This window comes from Sander vitreus, chromosome 15 (assembly GCF_031162955.1).
Source record: "Sander vitreus isolate 19-12246 chromosome 15, sanVit1, whole genome shotgun sequence".
Taxonomy (NCBI): domain Eukaryota; kingdom Metazoa; phylum Chordata; class Actinopteri; order Perciformes; family Percidae; genus Sander; species Sander vitreus.
Window position 1 is genome coordinate 15,636,692 of NC_135869.1, and position 15,309 is coordinate 15,652,000.

Consider the following 15,309-nt stretch of genomic DNA (forward strand, 5'->3'; position numbering starts at 1 on the left):
TAGTTGTCAATAAGGTTTAAAAGGCATTGCAGTAATGAGTGTGTCGCTTCCTTTTTTTAAGCCCGCCATTGTTTCAGGGGAGAAAGGCAGTGATTATATTGCCTCCAATAGCTAAAGACATAATTCCAGTACCTTTATTTAATAATAAAAAATGAATTGCTTCGCCTGTGACCATCAACTGATCAGAGTAGATGCAGGTCATTCTCAGTAGGTGGCACTGTTGCATCAATTCTTAGTGAAGTGGCATAGATCCGCTCTCCTCTGCATAATTATGTTTTCAATATAGGCCATGCATTTGCATACCTGATTTAATTGCAATGGCTTCAAAACCATACTGTTTATAATGATTAATTTAATAACCCCAAATTGGCATGTGCCCCACTTTCCTGCTCACCTTATTCACAACAGCAGACAAGTGAAGAGAAAGACAATGAAAGTGAACTTGGTCATTAAACACAAGGTTTAAACTGAATTATTCTGTCACTGGGGAGAAATGATGGAGCTCTGCTTAGCTAAGGGAGCATGCTGCGGTGGCGTGCTGTGGCATTGACTGACTGGTGAAATGACTGAGAAATCAGATCATCATTTGTATGCAAAGCCTTTAGTCTTAAGATGCGTTAAAGGTCAGCGTTTCTATAAGACCACTGGACCCAGCTAACATCCTGCGCCTGCCTACAGCAGGAAGACAACACTGCATCCTGGCACCTCAGACTCTGGGGGGACATTAAAGGGGAAATCAACACTGAAAAGCATATAATAGAGAATAAAACAGCTGCTGTAGTGCCTGCGTTGGGTATACTTTAATCATGTTGCACTCCTGGCCACACCCCAATCAGCTGCAACAACACCCGCTTTGGCATCATGACTGGGGTGTTGACAGAAAAGCAACATGCTGTTCAACAGCAGTTTTCTGCCCTTTGTGAGTCATTAAAGATGTACCCTTTTAAAACAGACAACAGAGATGCAACTCAGTTTACCATACCTGTTAGCAACGTCTATTGTCTCTCACCTGATGACAGGAATTAGACTGGAGCTGCTCCTGGGGTTTGGGACATACACCTTGCAGAAAGGTCTGGGAAGATGCATTGGCAAGAGGATGTAGGTACCATACTGTAGTTCAATCAGGAGAGACTTCATTTAAGAGTGAAATAAGTTTAATACATGGATTTCTCGGCAACGTCATCACTGCTTGCGCACGCAACCGGGGGGCAGAAAGAAGACGTTGTAGCAGCATAGCATAAGTCAAAATGCCAAGGAGTTGTTGCCTGGTTAATTGTACAAACAGAGCCAGTGATGGGTGCCTGATGTTTAACATACCTAGGGGGAAGCATGCTTTTGCCAAAAAAGACGGAGGTTATGGCTTCAAGCCATAAGGGCAGATTGGGGTCATATGCAAGAGTCAGGATCCCATTGTATCAATCAGAAAAGTTGCAGCTTGTTCAGTTGTTCAGCTAAGTGATATCTACCTGTGAGGGCTGTAGTACTCGAGTCCGGACCATAGACAGTTAAAGGTCCGGACTCGAGATAAGTTTAGACTGCTAGCTAAAGCTACGCCAATATTTTGCTAACGTTAGCGCAACAGCGTTAGCCTAGCCTGCTAGGTAAATATTACGACTGCCTTCGGAGTTTCTTATATCTGCATCCACATTGTCAACATAAGACCTGTGGCGTTAGTGCTCCTTTTGTACCATAATTTTATTGAATGAAATAAAATCGCTCCTACGAGATGGATGGGTTTTTATTACGTTAGCTACACACAAAGCTAACTGGCTATAGTTAGCCTGTACGTATGCTAGCGGACATTAGCTAACGTTGCCGAGACAGCTGCAGTAGAGTTTCGGCAAGCTAACCACGACAGTGTTGTCGCCCTCTCGCCCACAATCAACCTCTGCTGCTAAAAACAGTCAACCTGCAGTGATGTTTTGAAATGGAGACACACATATCGTAGCTTTTCTTGGCCATTATTTTAAGGCATAAACCAACCATAGGGGTACACTCAGGGGTAACCCTGCTGCGAACACTGGCTGTTACATTAGCCTAAAACGATAATTATAGCCATACATATATATCACAGTAACACTGCAAATTAAAGACAGACAAACAGATCCAACTAAAATCACGTTTTATTGAGTCAGCAGTTATATACAAACAATAAGGAAAGCTTCAATACTTAAGGTTGTTGCACTAGTGGACCAGCTCACCAATCTAGCTTTCTGCCCCTGGTATGCGCACGTACCCTGTAATGTTTGTAAACAGGAAACCCATGTATAAACATGTTGCATAATAGGTTGATATGTTTGAGTTGTTGGCGCTTAGACTCCATCGCAATGTTAAATTATAAGGGGTATATATAGGAATATCTCCCCGATGGAGTCTAGACAGTGGTTCAGGTGATGAATGGATAAAGGAAGCCTGAAGATCTGGATGGATGTGATGTGAAGCGAGGCTTCTGATGTAGGAACCCCGGGTGCTGAGAATGATGAGAACTTGAGGTGAATGGGGTGGAGGAGGGTTGCATCGATGTTGCCTGAAATGACAACTGACAGCAGCAAAGAGTAGAACAGATTTAAAGTTTGAATGCAACAACGTGATAGCTCACAGAGATTGTGGCAAAATCTGGTTGGTTTAACTGAAAGAGTAAACGCCCACATTCAGCTGATGACAATGCAGCTGATTAGTTTGGGAGAGAAAGAAATGTAAAGCATCTTTCCGAATGAACTTACGCTGACTGAGCTTCATTTGTACAAGATGACATCAAATCTACTACTGTATCTCATATCTTTTCTTCACCTCTTACATGGGATTACGATGTTTATTATGGTGTAGAGTGTCACTCTATATAATCTTTGTTTCACTAATCTTTCTGACTAGTCAATGTAAGCATTTTGCTTTCTTCTACTGTGTACGAAAAAGATAGACTGCACATTAACATGTGCACTTTGTGTGAATTAGCATGAATACTCTATATGATTTATTATGCCAGTGGGATGAAATAAGCCACTTTTCTTTTTAGTCAAAAAGAGTCCAAATGAGTAACCATCTCAAACAGTAATGGCGTGTTGTTGTTTTTTATTTATTTTTTAAATAAAACAATTAAAACATTTTCTCTAACCTTGTATAAAAAAAAAGCTAGATAACGTACAACTGCAGAGTCGGAGGTTGAGCATGATTTCACTACTTCGCTACTTCACTAGAAATGTGAGGCTGAAATATCTGACTCTATGTTTAGACGGAAATGATCTGAAGAGAAAACGCAAAAGTGGCGTTGCGTTCTCACTTTTTATTCAGCGTTTAGACGAGCGTTATGGAGGGGAAATCTGCATGCATAGGCCTATGGTGACGCAAAAGTGTGTGAAATGCGATCAACTAAGTCCGCGCGCCTGCGTAGAACCTTCCTTCTACTTGTCTCCCTCTCCTCCTCCTCTCTCCCTCTCCTCTCCATAGTAGCGCAAAGCGAACAACAAAAGCTGACAATTTTGTCTGGACAGACGAGGAGGTGGAGTTATTGCTCCAAACAATGCACACACAGACACACACGTGCGGCGCACACACACACACACACACACACACACACACACACACACTCGCACAGTGCGTTTTTACCCTTTAGACGGGAACGCAATGGTGGAGCGTTTTTAAGATTTCCACTCTGGAGGGTGGTTTCACGGCCGTCGCCTTCTAAACGAAAGGCACATCTGATAAAATATTTTGTCATTTTCACCCGTGAGCGTATTCGTGTAAACAGGGCCTAACATGAGAGCATGTGGTGATGTTATGTGGTTGCTGGCATATTAACTGTGCCTTTGAAATGCCTCCAGCACCAAACCTTGATGTTGGATGTCAGAGGTTGTTGTTGTGCATGTGGTGGTTAGGTATTTGTTTTTATTTTTGTGGAACCAAAGATCATACAAAGCTAACCATGCTCACCTTCCACTTCACCTACCTAATTTCAAGGCTCTTCAAGTTGTCATGACTGATCTACTAATGAGCAACAACCTGATGATCATTAGCATTCCTTTTAGGTTAGTTGAATATTATGGTAATATTGGCATACAAGCTGTACTGTAAACAATCGTCTTCTGGCAAGACTTCAGAATCTGTATTCTGTGTCAGTTTCCATAAGAGTGTAAGTGATGCATTATACCTCTTTTATTATGGTGGGTGCTGCTGTTACAAAATAAGTGATTATTTCTCTGCCTACTGCACCACAGGCGATTAAAGATTTAAGAGCTTGATCTTCCAGCGGTTGCTGCAGGAAAAAAAGACGAAACCTGTAAAGCTTTCAGCAGCTCTGTGTGGTCTAATATAATTTCACTATACCATTAAGCTATTAAAAAAGACAATTTACAAGATAGGACAATCACTTCATGAGGAATATTTCAGAGTTAGTCAACTGCTTTATGATATGTAGAAACTGAAGAATAAACAACCCACTTTTGCGGCTGCTTTGTGAAGTCTTTTAATGTAACTTTATTGTAGATTTATAAATAAAAGTCCCTCAGATAATCACTGCCTCATGTTCTTTCCTGTGGCACAGCTTGAGGCCAATTTTGAGTCTGTTTACTACTTTTGTCTTCCCACAGCCATTCTGCTCTAGCTTGTCCCTGCCACATTGGTGGCATTCTGCATAATGTGAATCCAAAGAGTCTGTGATAAGCTCCACCAATCAAACATATTTTGATACTACCATCAAGCCTGTGTTCATCTCCATTGGAGCCAGGCGTAATGCAACACTGCCACAGCCTCAGCTTCATCACTCAGAGTAAATTCTGTAAAACCGCTTTATAATGATCAATTTTAAGTCAAGTAATATTGAGTCACCCGATTCTCAAACTGAGACTACACAAAAGTCAAATTTAACAACTCCCAACAAAGGCGATTAGATCTCATTTTGAGAATTACATTTTTAATCAGTGGGATGCAGGCCTTTACAGCAACAAGCACCTGCTTGGTTGATATTTGGTTTCACAGGAAAAAACAGGCAGATGTGAAATTTGATAAATGCCTTTTGATGACTTTTGTGAAACAGAAAATTGCAAGAAAACAAATGGAGTGGAGGTGAGTAGGTGGGAGGGAATGAGCAGAGCCAATGTTGTTTCTGAAGCAACAGATGACCAGGCAGAGGTGGAGTGAATATCCCAGGAGAGTAACTGCAGACAGAGGAAACGAAGGTAAGTTCACAATGAGCAAAAATAACAGAGCAGCAAAACTAACTATTAGTAAACTGAGGCTGATACGCAGGCACAACATACTGTTCATGGCTAATGATCTGGCAGGGAATGGATGTCAGGTCAGAGCTTAAGAAGTGGAGAGGTGATGATCAGGACCAGGTGTGCAGGTAGCTGATGAGATGCAGGTGTTGGTAGAGCTCTCCCACCTTGCTTCGTCGCCAGGCAACCAAACAGGGTGTGTTCAGGAAACTCAGGAAAACAGACTCCAGGACAGAATACAGGCAACAAAACAGACTCAGACAGCGGGATTCATGACACAAATGTGGTCTCACGATGACAGATGCTTTAAGTTCAGATGTTCTGTAACTTGTTAGAAATTAGCCACTCTTTGTGTTAAACATGTTTGTTGACTTTTCACATTGAAGCATCGAAGAATGCAACATTTAATTAATAGTTGATAAGACCAGATGCCTTGTTAACCAAATGAGCAGAACTCAAAACAGACATAATTCAGACATAATCTTCTTCCGGAGCCCTACATAATAGTCAACATCAGAAAAGTAAAGATTTTAAGATTTTACCTATCCATTGCTGTTATAATTCTTTCAAAGTTAAGTAGTAGTTGAGTATCTTTCAAGATTCAAGAAGCTTTCGAGTTGTAAACACCAAGTTGTAAGATGTAGTAAGTAGTAAACTAAAACTCTAAGGTGTCTTTGAGTGTCTAGAAAAACGCTATAAAAAATAAATGTATTATTATTATTATTATTATTATTATAAGTGTACAGAGATCAGATTTTTCATGCAAATCGGGGTAATTAGCTGAGGGAGGCAATTTGGCTGCCAAGACATTTGAATGAAGACTAAAACATGTGTACTCTTTTCTAAACTGACTGGACCAACAGTAGAAAAGTAAGGGGACAGACAAGTTTAAAAGAACAATTAAGATCATTTTAAATTTGTTTTTGTATTTTCTGTCATTATGAAAACTCAACTTTTGGCATCAGTTTTCTCTGAGTATTGGTCTGTAAAATATCACAAGACCAATGCAACTTTAATCCTTACAAAAACTAACATATTAACACTCTCAGTATAGTGGTAAATATAACTGTCTCTGAGCTTTCCTCCTGTAGTTTGTAAAGCAGACTAAATCAAAGTCTGGAGCAGAAGGGATTTCTGACCCTTGGGATATTGTACAAACATTGTACATGCACATATTGTAGTATATTTTAGTAATAATATTCTTTGTAGCTCAAGATAAAGGGAGGAAACATTTCCATTTAGAGACAATGTTTCTGTCCTGAATTATTCCCCTTATTAGTAGTATGCGTCCAGGCACTGCAGTGCTCCCCAAAAGTTCAACTAATTAAGTGGTTATATTTGATTTAGGTTTGAGATGGTCAGGGTTATAGCTATGGTTAGTGTTTGAGTGTCCCAATCCAGGTAAAGGAGGTGGATTTGTATTCAGAATGAGAGGAAGTTCTGTCAGAGAAGCTCAATTGAGGGCAAGAGAAGCTAATGAGCTCTTTTCACAGGGAGAAAACACAGGCTGCCAAAATGTGTTCTCGGCTCTGTATTCCACAAAGTTTGGACTATGATAAAATGCTTTTGTTGGCTCTGGGAAATTCTGACAGAGATACAAGATCTTGCACGACTAAAGTCAGTTCTGTACGTGATGGGGTCATCATCAAATCTCATTCTCCACAGCACTCTTCAGATAGGTCTGGCAATATGGGACTACATCTCATGTGATCCTATTTTCCTTGTTGCTTTACTTTGGGAATTTATATTTTACCTTTCGTTTCTTTCTTATAGTGAGCTGAACATGCCAATTTAGAGGATAAAATATGTTGTTTGGCCTCTAGAAGGACACACAAAAATATTTTGTGGGCATTTTAGGCCTTTATTTTTGTAGGACAGATGGAGACATGAAAGGGGAGAGAAAGGGTGAATGACATGCTGCCAAGGTCCGCAGGTCAAAGTCAAACCCACATCGAGGAGTAAACCTCTATATATGGGCACATGCTCTACCAGGTGAGCTACCCAGGCGCCCCATTTTGGTTGACCCATGGAATCTTATGGTAAACTATATGGTATGGTATGTAGGGTTTGGCATCGTTTGGATTTTAACGATTCTGATTCCAATTGTGATTCTTCCTCTCGATTCCGGTTCTTATCGATTCTCGATTCCGATTCTTTGAGGGATTGAGTTGAAACGGGTCACATGCTTATTTCACAAATAAGAGGATTTTGATTCAATGGTGGGTTGCAGTTTTACCGGGCTTTTTCAATGTAAAATAAAGCCACACTAGAGCGCTGCTTACTGTGCTCCATGGCTACAACACAACAAGCGCCTGGCCACTACGGAAACCAAAACTTGCGCATGTTAAATTTGGAACCCATGATCAGATCAGATTTGAAGCCAAATCCTCCAAACGATTCCAAACGATTCCAATAAAGAAACAATTCCACTGGAATTGTAATTTTTGAAACGATTCCAAGTAGGAATCGGTTCTCGATGCCCAACCCTAATGGTATGGTACTGTACTTCAGGTGAAATACATACCATTTACTTTACTTGTTTGATCCCTCCGAGGTTCAAGCCATTTTTTTTCCAATCTTTGGGTCGCCTGGTTTCCTTTTGTAATATTGCTTGTATAACCTCAACCCTGTTATGCATAAGCAAGCTATAGACATATTTTTTTCAGGACATGTATGTATGCTGCAGGTATGTCACATGAATGTATACATTGTATTGAAATGTATTGCCCTCTATAGAAAGGCCCTGATGTTAGCTTTTATGCTAAAAACACAGAACAAGGCTAGCAAGCGATGCGGAGATACTAGAGATACTACTACTTGTTTTTGGACTCATAATCATTTCTTTATTTTACAAAGACACTGTAATTCCATGATGGATTAAAAAGCTCCTGGATGGTCTACAATTGCATGGAGGACCTCGTTGAAACAGCGCATTTCTCTGCCTCTAAACAAAAATATTGTAAGTATATTAAATATGACATAAGGGGCGCCTGGGTAGTTCACCTGGTTGCTGCATGTCATTCCCCCTCACTCACACCTTTCATGTCTTCATCTGTCCTATATAAATAAAGGCCTAAAATGCCCAAAATAGAATCTTAAAAAAAAAATATATATATATATATTATATTTATATATATATTACATAAGGTGAGGTCGAAGCCAGTGAGCTCAGAGAGTTAATGTGAAGGGTAGATAAGCTATTATTTATTTATTTGTCTCATTAAAACACCAGCCCATAATAATTACATTAAAAAGAAAATGCATGTTATTAGGGTCAGTCTTATTCTGTATGTCATAACTGTGACAGCTGTTACCATTGCTGTGGGAAGAAAGCAGCAATGCCAGAGGGTGGCTTAGAGAAAAGGTAAATCAGGGCAAAGATGTGCAGTTTATCTTTTTTTCTCGTTGGCGTGCTTCCCGCCGTCGGCGATGAATGGGCTTCTTTAAATAGCTCTGATTAATTAGAGGTTTTAATTGGAAGGGTGTTGGTGGCAGCCGCTCTCTCTCGCTCCTCTAACCAGTCATTTAGGGGAGTGGTGCCCATGTCAAAAGGACACCTGGCACTGGCTGACTCAACGCCATCAGCCACTGTTCTCAGCCTCTCTCTTGACATGACAAACGCTTTAACTACCACTGCATCCTCTTTGTGTAGGTGTCAGGGACATGCAACACTGTTTGCTGTAGGTGCCTCACTCCGTCTCGCAAACATGAGCTTTTCTTCCCTTCTCCCCCAACCCTTTGCTCTTTCTACTCTGTTGCATCACCACTTCCTCTCTCTGTAGTGATTAACACTCCCTATATTCTCACCTCTCTTGAGTCTCTTTCACTGTTCCTTGCATTGTTTTGCATCACCGTGGGCCCCTCTTAGAGGTGAATTATACTGGCCGTTCCCAACCTGGTGTGCGCCATCGTGACGTCAAAATGACATAGATCTTGCCGGCGTGCCCGGATTTATAGCATGCGAGCCGAGGTCGCGCACCACTTTTTTCTCAGTGGCGCGCGACAAAGGGGAAACAGGAAGCTTGAACGAGCTCCTGGGCAACCGGATGCCAGAACTCTCAGAGTGACGGCAAGTCTCTCTTGTAAACTTACTGGGTTAAGATGAGTTCTTTTATGGTGAATGAAAGGCTTGATCCGACGAAGTAGGTCATCGAATCAAATCGAAGCCTGCTGCCAGTTCTGCCGTTGTTTACCTTTTTCTTCTTCTTCTAGTCTGTAGAAAGAGCAAAGTCGGTAGCCTTTCCTCATGGGTGCCACCTCTGTTCAGGAGAAGACTGCAACGTGTCAACTAGTGTCGCGACTACCAGTGCGGGTATGAATAGTTACGGCGATTTCATGACATCACATATGCGTGCCCCAGCTGGGCTGTGGTTACTGTAAAACACGCTTTAGAGGTGAATTATACTGGCCGTTCCCAACCTGACGCGCGCCATCGTGACGTCAAAATGACGTAGATCTTATCGGCGCGCCCAGATTTATAGCGCGCAAGCCGAGGTCGCGCACCACTCTTTTTTCACATATCACATATGCGCGTGCCAGCTGGGTTGCGGTTACTGTAAAACATGCTTTACAGTCCCTTCATTCATACAATTTGTCAACAGATTTCTTGTTTCCCCCTTTATAATATCAAGTTTGTGATGTGCGATTCACAAACTGCTTCTATGTCTGAATGACTTTCTGGTGAACTGTGAGTCATTTGCTAAGATTTGGTGAGAGTGCTGGCCTTGTTTCAGCCAAGGCTCGCAGGCAAACACACAGCTGTGCATCGCTGTTTGAGCCAGCATGCACTTTCAATCACAACCCTACTTGTGTAGTTAGTCAGGGTTGCTGTCTTGCTGCTCCCGCTCATTACTGGTATAATTGGATAAGATTAATCATAAACATGGCATCATTAACAATTATTTTCTTTACGTGCAAACACAATATACAATCTCAATGAATGTCTCACTAATTTAAATCTTTCGGCTGATTCCTACAGTGGGTATAGATGCTGTATTCTGCTGTCTCCTCAAAGAGGATGTGATTGTGTTTTTTTACTCATTCCAATATCCACATGTATATTTCTCAACTGAAGTACAAATGCAGAAGTTATATTGTCATGTCACTGACTTGTTTAAAGTAGACTGCAAGTGCCTACTTGTCCTAGTGAGTGACATTGCTTGGCCTTTTCCACATTCTGCAGCCTGCTTGGGTATGCACAGTAGCCCCCCAATGATTGATGAGCGGGCTAGGGGAGAAGAAATCTATCCCCAGGTTACAGCGTGGCCCTGGTGATGGATGGCTCCTTAGAGGTCTTTGCAGAACTGATGGGTCATGGGCCTCAGAGAGCCCAAAGCTAGGAGTAAGAAGACAGATCAGGGGGGGAAAGGATGAGGATGCAGAGACAGAGGTGGGAGTATGGGAAAAGACAAAATGTATGACACATTTTTTGTATTTTCTTTCCATGAGGACAGTGCAATAAACAATTGTTTTCCTCTCCTCAAGATGAGCTGTATGAGAATCATTGTGAATTTATCAGATTTATGGTTTGCTCCACATAGAGTAGCAACACATTCCGGTACACATGAGAGGCTCAACTCAGGATACAGATATTACTTGAAATATGTAAAATAAAGTGTTACAATATAACTTGAATGATGCTCTCTTTCACGTGGACTAAAAAAGATAATCAAGTGACATGTCAGAATGTTGTCATGGCGAACTGAAGATGAATGCTGCGCAAATACTGACAGATAAATTGGCTTCCACTCTTGAACATCCTAATCGTTTTGCATTCTCTCCAGGTGTCCTCACATCATTGAAAATAAAGTCAATGTGCTGTGGGTGACAGCTTGAATGTCAACATCACCTTAAACAAGGTTTTGTATGGGAAAAAGAATGCATCTCTTGTAATCTGTTGGTGTACCACCTTTCTAGGACACATATTTGATCATCCTCCTGCAGTGAATTAACTGAAAATCAATCACGATGATGCACAGGGAGTGTGGAGAAACTGACAGAAAATAATATAATCTGTGTTTTTATTATCACAGGAGATGCAGGAGACACTACCGATGGCTGCCGATGATTTTGGGGAAAATATCATGTCTGACAGGTTTAGCCCTGTGAACATAGACAGCTCTTATTAGGCTTGGCTTCTAGATGCAAACTTCTTTTATAAACAAGTAATGAATACTTCCACAGTGGCCTTATGCACTTAAAGCAAAAGTGATCATCAACTATTCTTTCAATGCAGCAAATATGGTAATGAATTTCTCAAGAAACTTTGTAATGTTCTTTTCCTCCCTAGGCTATGAAAGAGATTCATGACTATATCTCAGCACAGCAGCAAAGTTGGCCATCTTCCATGCAGCCATAAAAGGTGCAAACAATGGCTTCCCTATAGCTATCCTCTATTTTCTTTATTCAAATACGAACAAGCACATCTCACACCCGTGTGCAACTCATGCAGCCCCCCATACACGCACACAAAATGAAATAAAAGGAAAAACACCTGCCATTTGCTCTTTGTCTGTGCCAAAGGTCCACTCTGAGGCAACATGACACCCAGTAGTATCCACTGGGGTGGGCTGCAGTGGTGATAAATTGGCATGGATTAAATGTCAACTCTGGAGCAGATTCACCCTCACTGGAGCCATAGTGAATCTCTTCATATGAGAATAGGTCAGACACAAATTAGTGCAGGGCCCATCCTCAGCACATAATCTTTATGCGTGGGTATTCAGCTAAACAGACTGATTGACAGAGCCACACATCAGATATGATGGTACATAGATGGACACACGCAGGGACTGGCTTGAGGCATTAGGACTATCTGTTGAGGTTTTACACCATCTCATGCAGTTTCAGTGGGTTCCAAGTATTGGCAAAATATGCCAATATGGGATATGCCTGATGGGATCCTTAAAATAGATGCATCACTATCTTTAAAATGGTATTAAACTTGCCGTTTACAATCCCATTTGGGAATTTGCCTGTTGCAGCACAAAGAGACGCTCCAGAGAGTATAACAACAGTCTGCATTCAAGCACAACAGTGTGATAAATGCAATTAAGGCCACTGCTGTCAGCCCCCTGTTTTCACTTAATCTAGTCCTGCTCTTGGACTTCAAACTGCAGATTCAGTAGCTTAGGTTTTTTTCTCAAGGTGTCCAACATAGCCATCTTTCTCCAGTCTCACAATATCGCAATCATGTCCTAACACTATCAGGAACTGCAGTGCGGTAGTGGCAATCAGAAAATAAAGGACCATTAGATTAAACACTGTTTGGATTACAGGAATTCATTTCCTCTCGGGCTATGTTTCAACCAAATCAAAAAGCTGAGTGAGAGCACCAGTACGAGAGCATGAGGGTGTGAATTTGTGTGTGCTTGTGTGTGTGTGTGTGTCTGCAGAATTCTGAGAGCACTATTCCTGCTTGTTCGCCCAAGGGCTTCGTGATTTCCCATGCGAACGGCAATTAAACAAAAGTCTCTAGTGAAGGAATAAGATCAAGCTCCACGAAGTGAGAACCTAAGTCATGCCATGTTTTTATAACCTTAGGCTAGTATTGCAGGTGTCTCTTGAGTTGGTCTTCCCTTTCCTTTTATAAAACATTTTGAATGTTTCTTTGCACCTTGTCTTCTGTCTGATTGCTTAAAGTGGCTGTGATGTAATTTACAAATACTCTGGCCCCCTTTTGGCAAGTTCACTTTTGTATTTCAATTTAACAGAGACCTCTGCACCGTGCCAGTTCAACAAGCAACTGCTGAAATTGCTAATTGGCTTCTCTGTTAGAATGTACCATGCTCTCCCAGCTCTAGTCAGACCCCCAGACATGCTGCTATTCCATAATCATGCACTTGCATGGGTATGAAGGGACGCATGATACATACAGAAAGCACAAGATGTGTGCTTGCCCAGAGGCCCAAAGAGCCATTACGGCAAAAAAAAACATTGAAACCAACTTAGGCGTAAATGTGTGAGCGGTGAGCCATCAATCATTTACCTCCCTACACAGTTCCAACTGCCTCATACATTACAGATCTTTTATAGTGTCAACCTCTCTTTTTTTGCCCAGCTTCATCATTGTGGCAGTGACAAAATTGCCTGATGGAGACTTAGCTTGCAGTTGTGAAAACAGGGTGCACTCACCAGACTTTTTTAAATTGCTGAAGAGGACAGACCAGCACATGTCTTGGGATTGCTGGTTTGATGTCTCTCTCTCTCTCTCTCTCTCTCTCTCTCTCTCTCTCTCTCTGTCCGTGCTTGGACTCTGATGGACGACAGCCCAGAACTAAGTTGTTTCTGGGAATGGGGGGATTGGGGTAAGAGCACAACTCTGGTTCAAAGCGAGGCTATTTTTTTCTCTCTCTAATGAACACAGAGAGCAATCATATAACACAAACTGCTTGGCAAGCTGGGTGCTGAAACGGCCTCAAAACCTAATCATTACTGTTAGAAGGCAGAATGTGAAATCAGTGAGTTGTGTCACACTCCAGTTCTCAGACCTTTTGTCAGCTTTCTCTCTCCCACTACTTGAGATGCCAACGGCACCTGTCAACCGCTACTTAGTTCCTTTGGATGGGCAGCAGATTTATAATACACCTGCCTTCTCAGTATTGCCTGCTTGACTATGACTAAGTACACGCAGCACTCATTTGGCAGTAAACCACAAAAGGTACTGCAGTGGCAGAGATGTTCCATTGAGGTGGCTGGTAATTGATGTATGGCTTCAGCCATGTTAGGGCTGTGTAGTGGAGAGGAGGAAAGCAATTTGTGGCTCGGCTAGGGGCCCTCTCAGCAGCTTCAGTAAGCACTCCAATTTCCCTTTCATTCTGCCAGGCGCTTTTGTCTGAGGATAAACGGCAAGCAGTGAATTTCCAGTCATCACATGGACTCTCACACAGACACACACACAAACACACACACACACACACACACACACACACACACACACACACACACACACACACACACACACACACACACACACACACACACACACAGTTGGATGGAGCTTTTTGGCCTCTTCAAAAGAGTGAATATGAGCGGATTCCTTACTTCTGATGTGTGAGCAGGACGCCCAACATACACAGACACAGCGGCGGGTGTGTGGTGTTTGGGGTTTTTAGCAGAGAATTGATTGAGGCGCTGTTTGGGCTGACAGAAGAAGGGAGGAGAATGAGTTGGTTACATTTTTGGCTTTCAGCTGCATAGTGAAGTGCTCCCATGTGTGCCTCTGTATAAATATTCATCTTCCTCAGTGTTCTGCATCAACAGCTGAAACACTTTCATCTATCTACATTTGCAGTTTCAGAAAATAGATAACTCCTGGGTTGTGAGCAGCATTAACAGTGTAAGCAGAAGGGTTACCTTCGTTAAGATTAACTCTGAAGTGCTAATTATTTCTCGAGTGCTTTTAACACATTCCACTATTAATTGAAAGACAATCCAGGGATGTATGCAAAATAGATGACAAGTTTTAACGATTTGGTGATTTTATAGGGATATCTTTGCGCTATGACATTAGAAATGAACATGCTTCAATGCCATTCTCCATGATATGCTTGCTATGGAAGTTTAGAGCTGGCATTTTTCAAGTGAAAATGCAATTTCTCTCCTGCATGCATATAGCTGGTTTTTGCTGTACTGTATCTGATGGTTCATCATAAGCACTTACTGTTGATGAAACGCCTTGTCAGTATTTATCCACAATGTTCAATTTTCAGTTATTGCAAGGAAATTAAACACGGCTGTCAGTTTGTATTTGCAATGAGGTCCATCATGTTATGAAAAACATGTGGGACATTTTTCTCTCCCATGCTCTGTGTTTATCTCACAAACACACACAGTCATGCACACACACATTTACACATTCCAATTTCTGCCTTGCTGCAGTTATTATTTGTCTCCCTCACTATATACATAATTTCCCCCCGGACTATTAATCGTACCTTATGGATGTCGAGAAGGGATAATAATAATAATACTCAAATACTCAAAAAACATGCATATCGCCTGAAACTATCGCCTCATTAAAGTTTTACTTTCTGCAATTTCTTATATATTTAGTAGACTTTAGTAGCTCCCATGGTTATACTTGGCTGACTGTGGTTTC

At 41.6% G+C, this 15,309-nt stretch overlaps 1 long non-coding RNA gene across 1 annotated transcript; it reads right to left on the reverse strand.

Moving 5' to 3' along the window:
* Positions 1-4,886: 4,886 nt before the first annotated feature.
* Positions 4,887-9,413, reverse strand: LOC144530065 (uncharacterized). The gene is made up of 3 exons (XR_013503080.1): positions 9,303-9,413; positions 5,253-5,434; positions 4,887-5,150 (listed from the first exon to the last, which is right to left on the reverse strand). It is a non-coding gene; the product is annotated as an uncharacterized LOC144530065 (long non-coding RNA).
* Between the last annotated feature and the right edge of the window lie 5,896 nt (positions 9,414-15,309).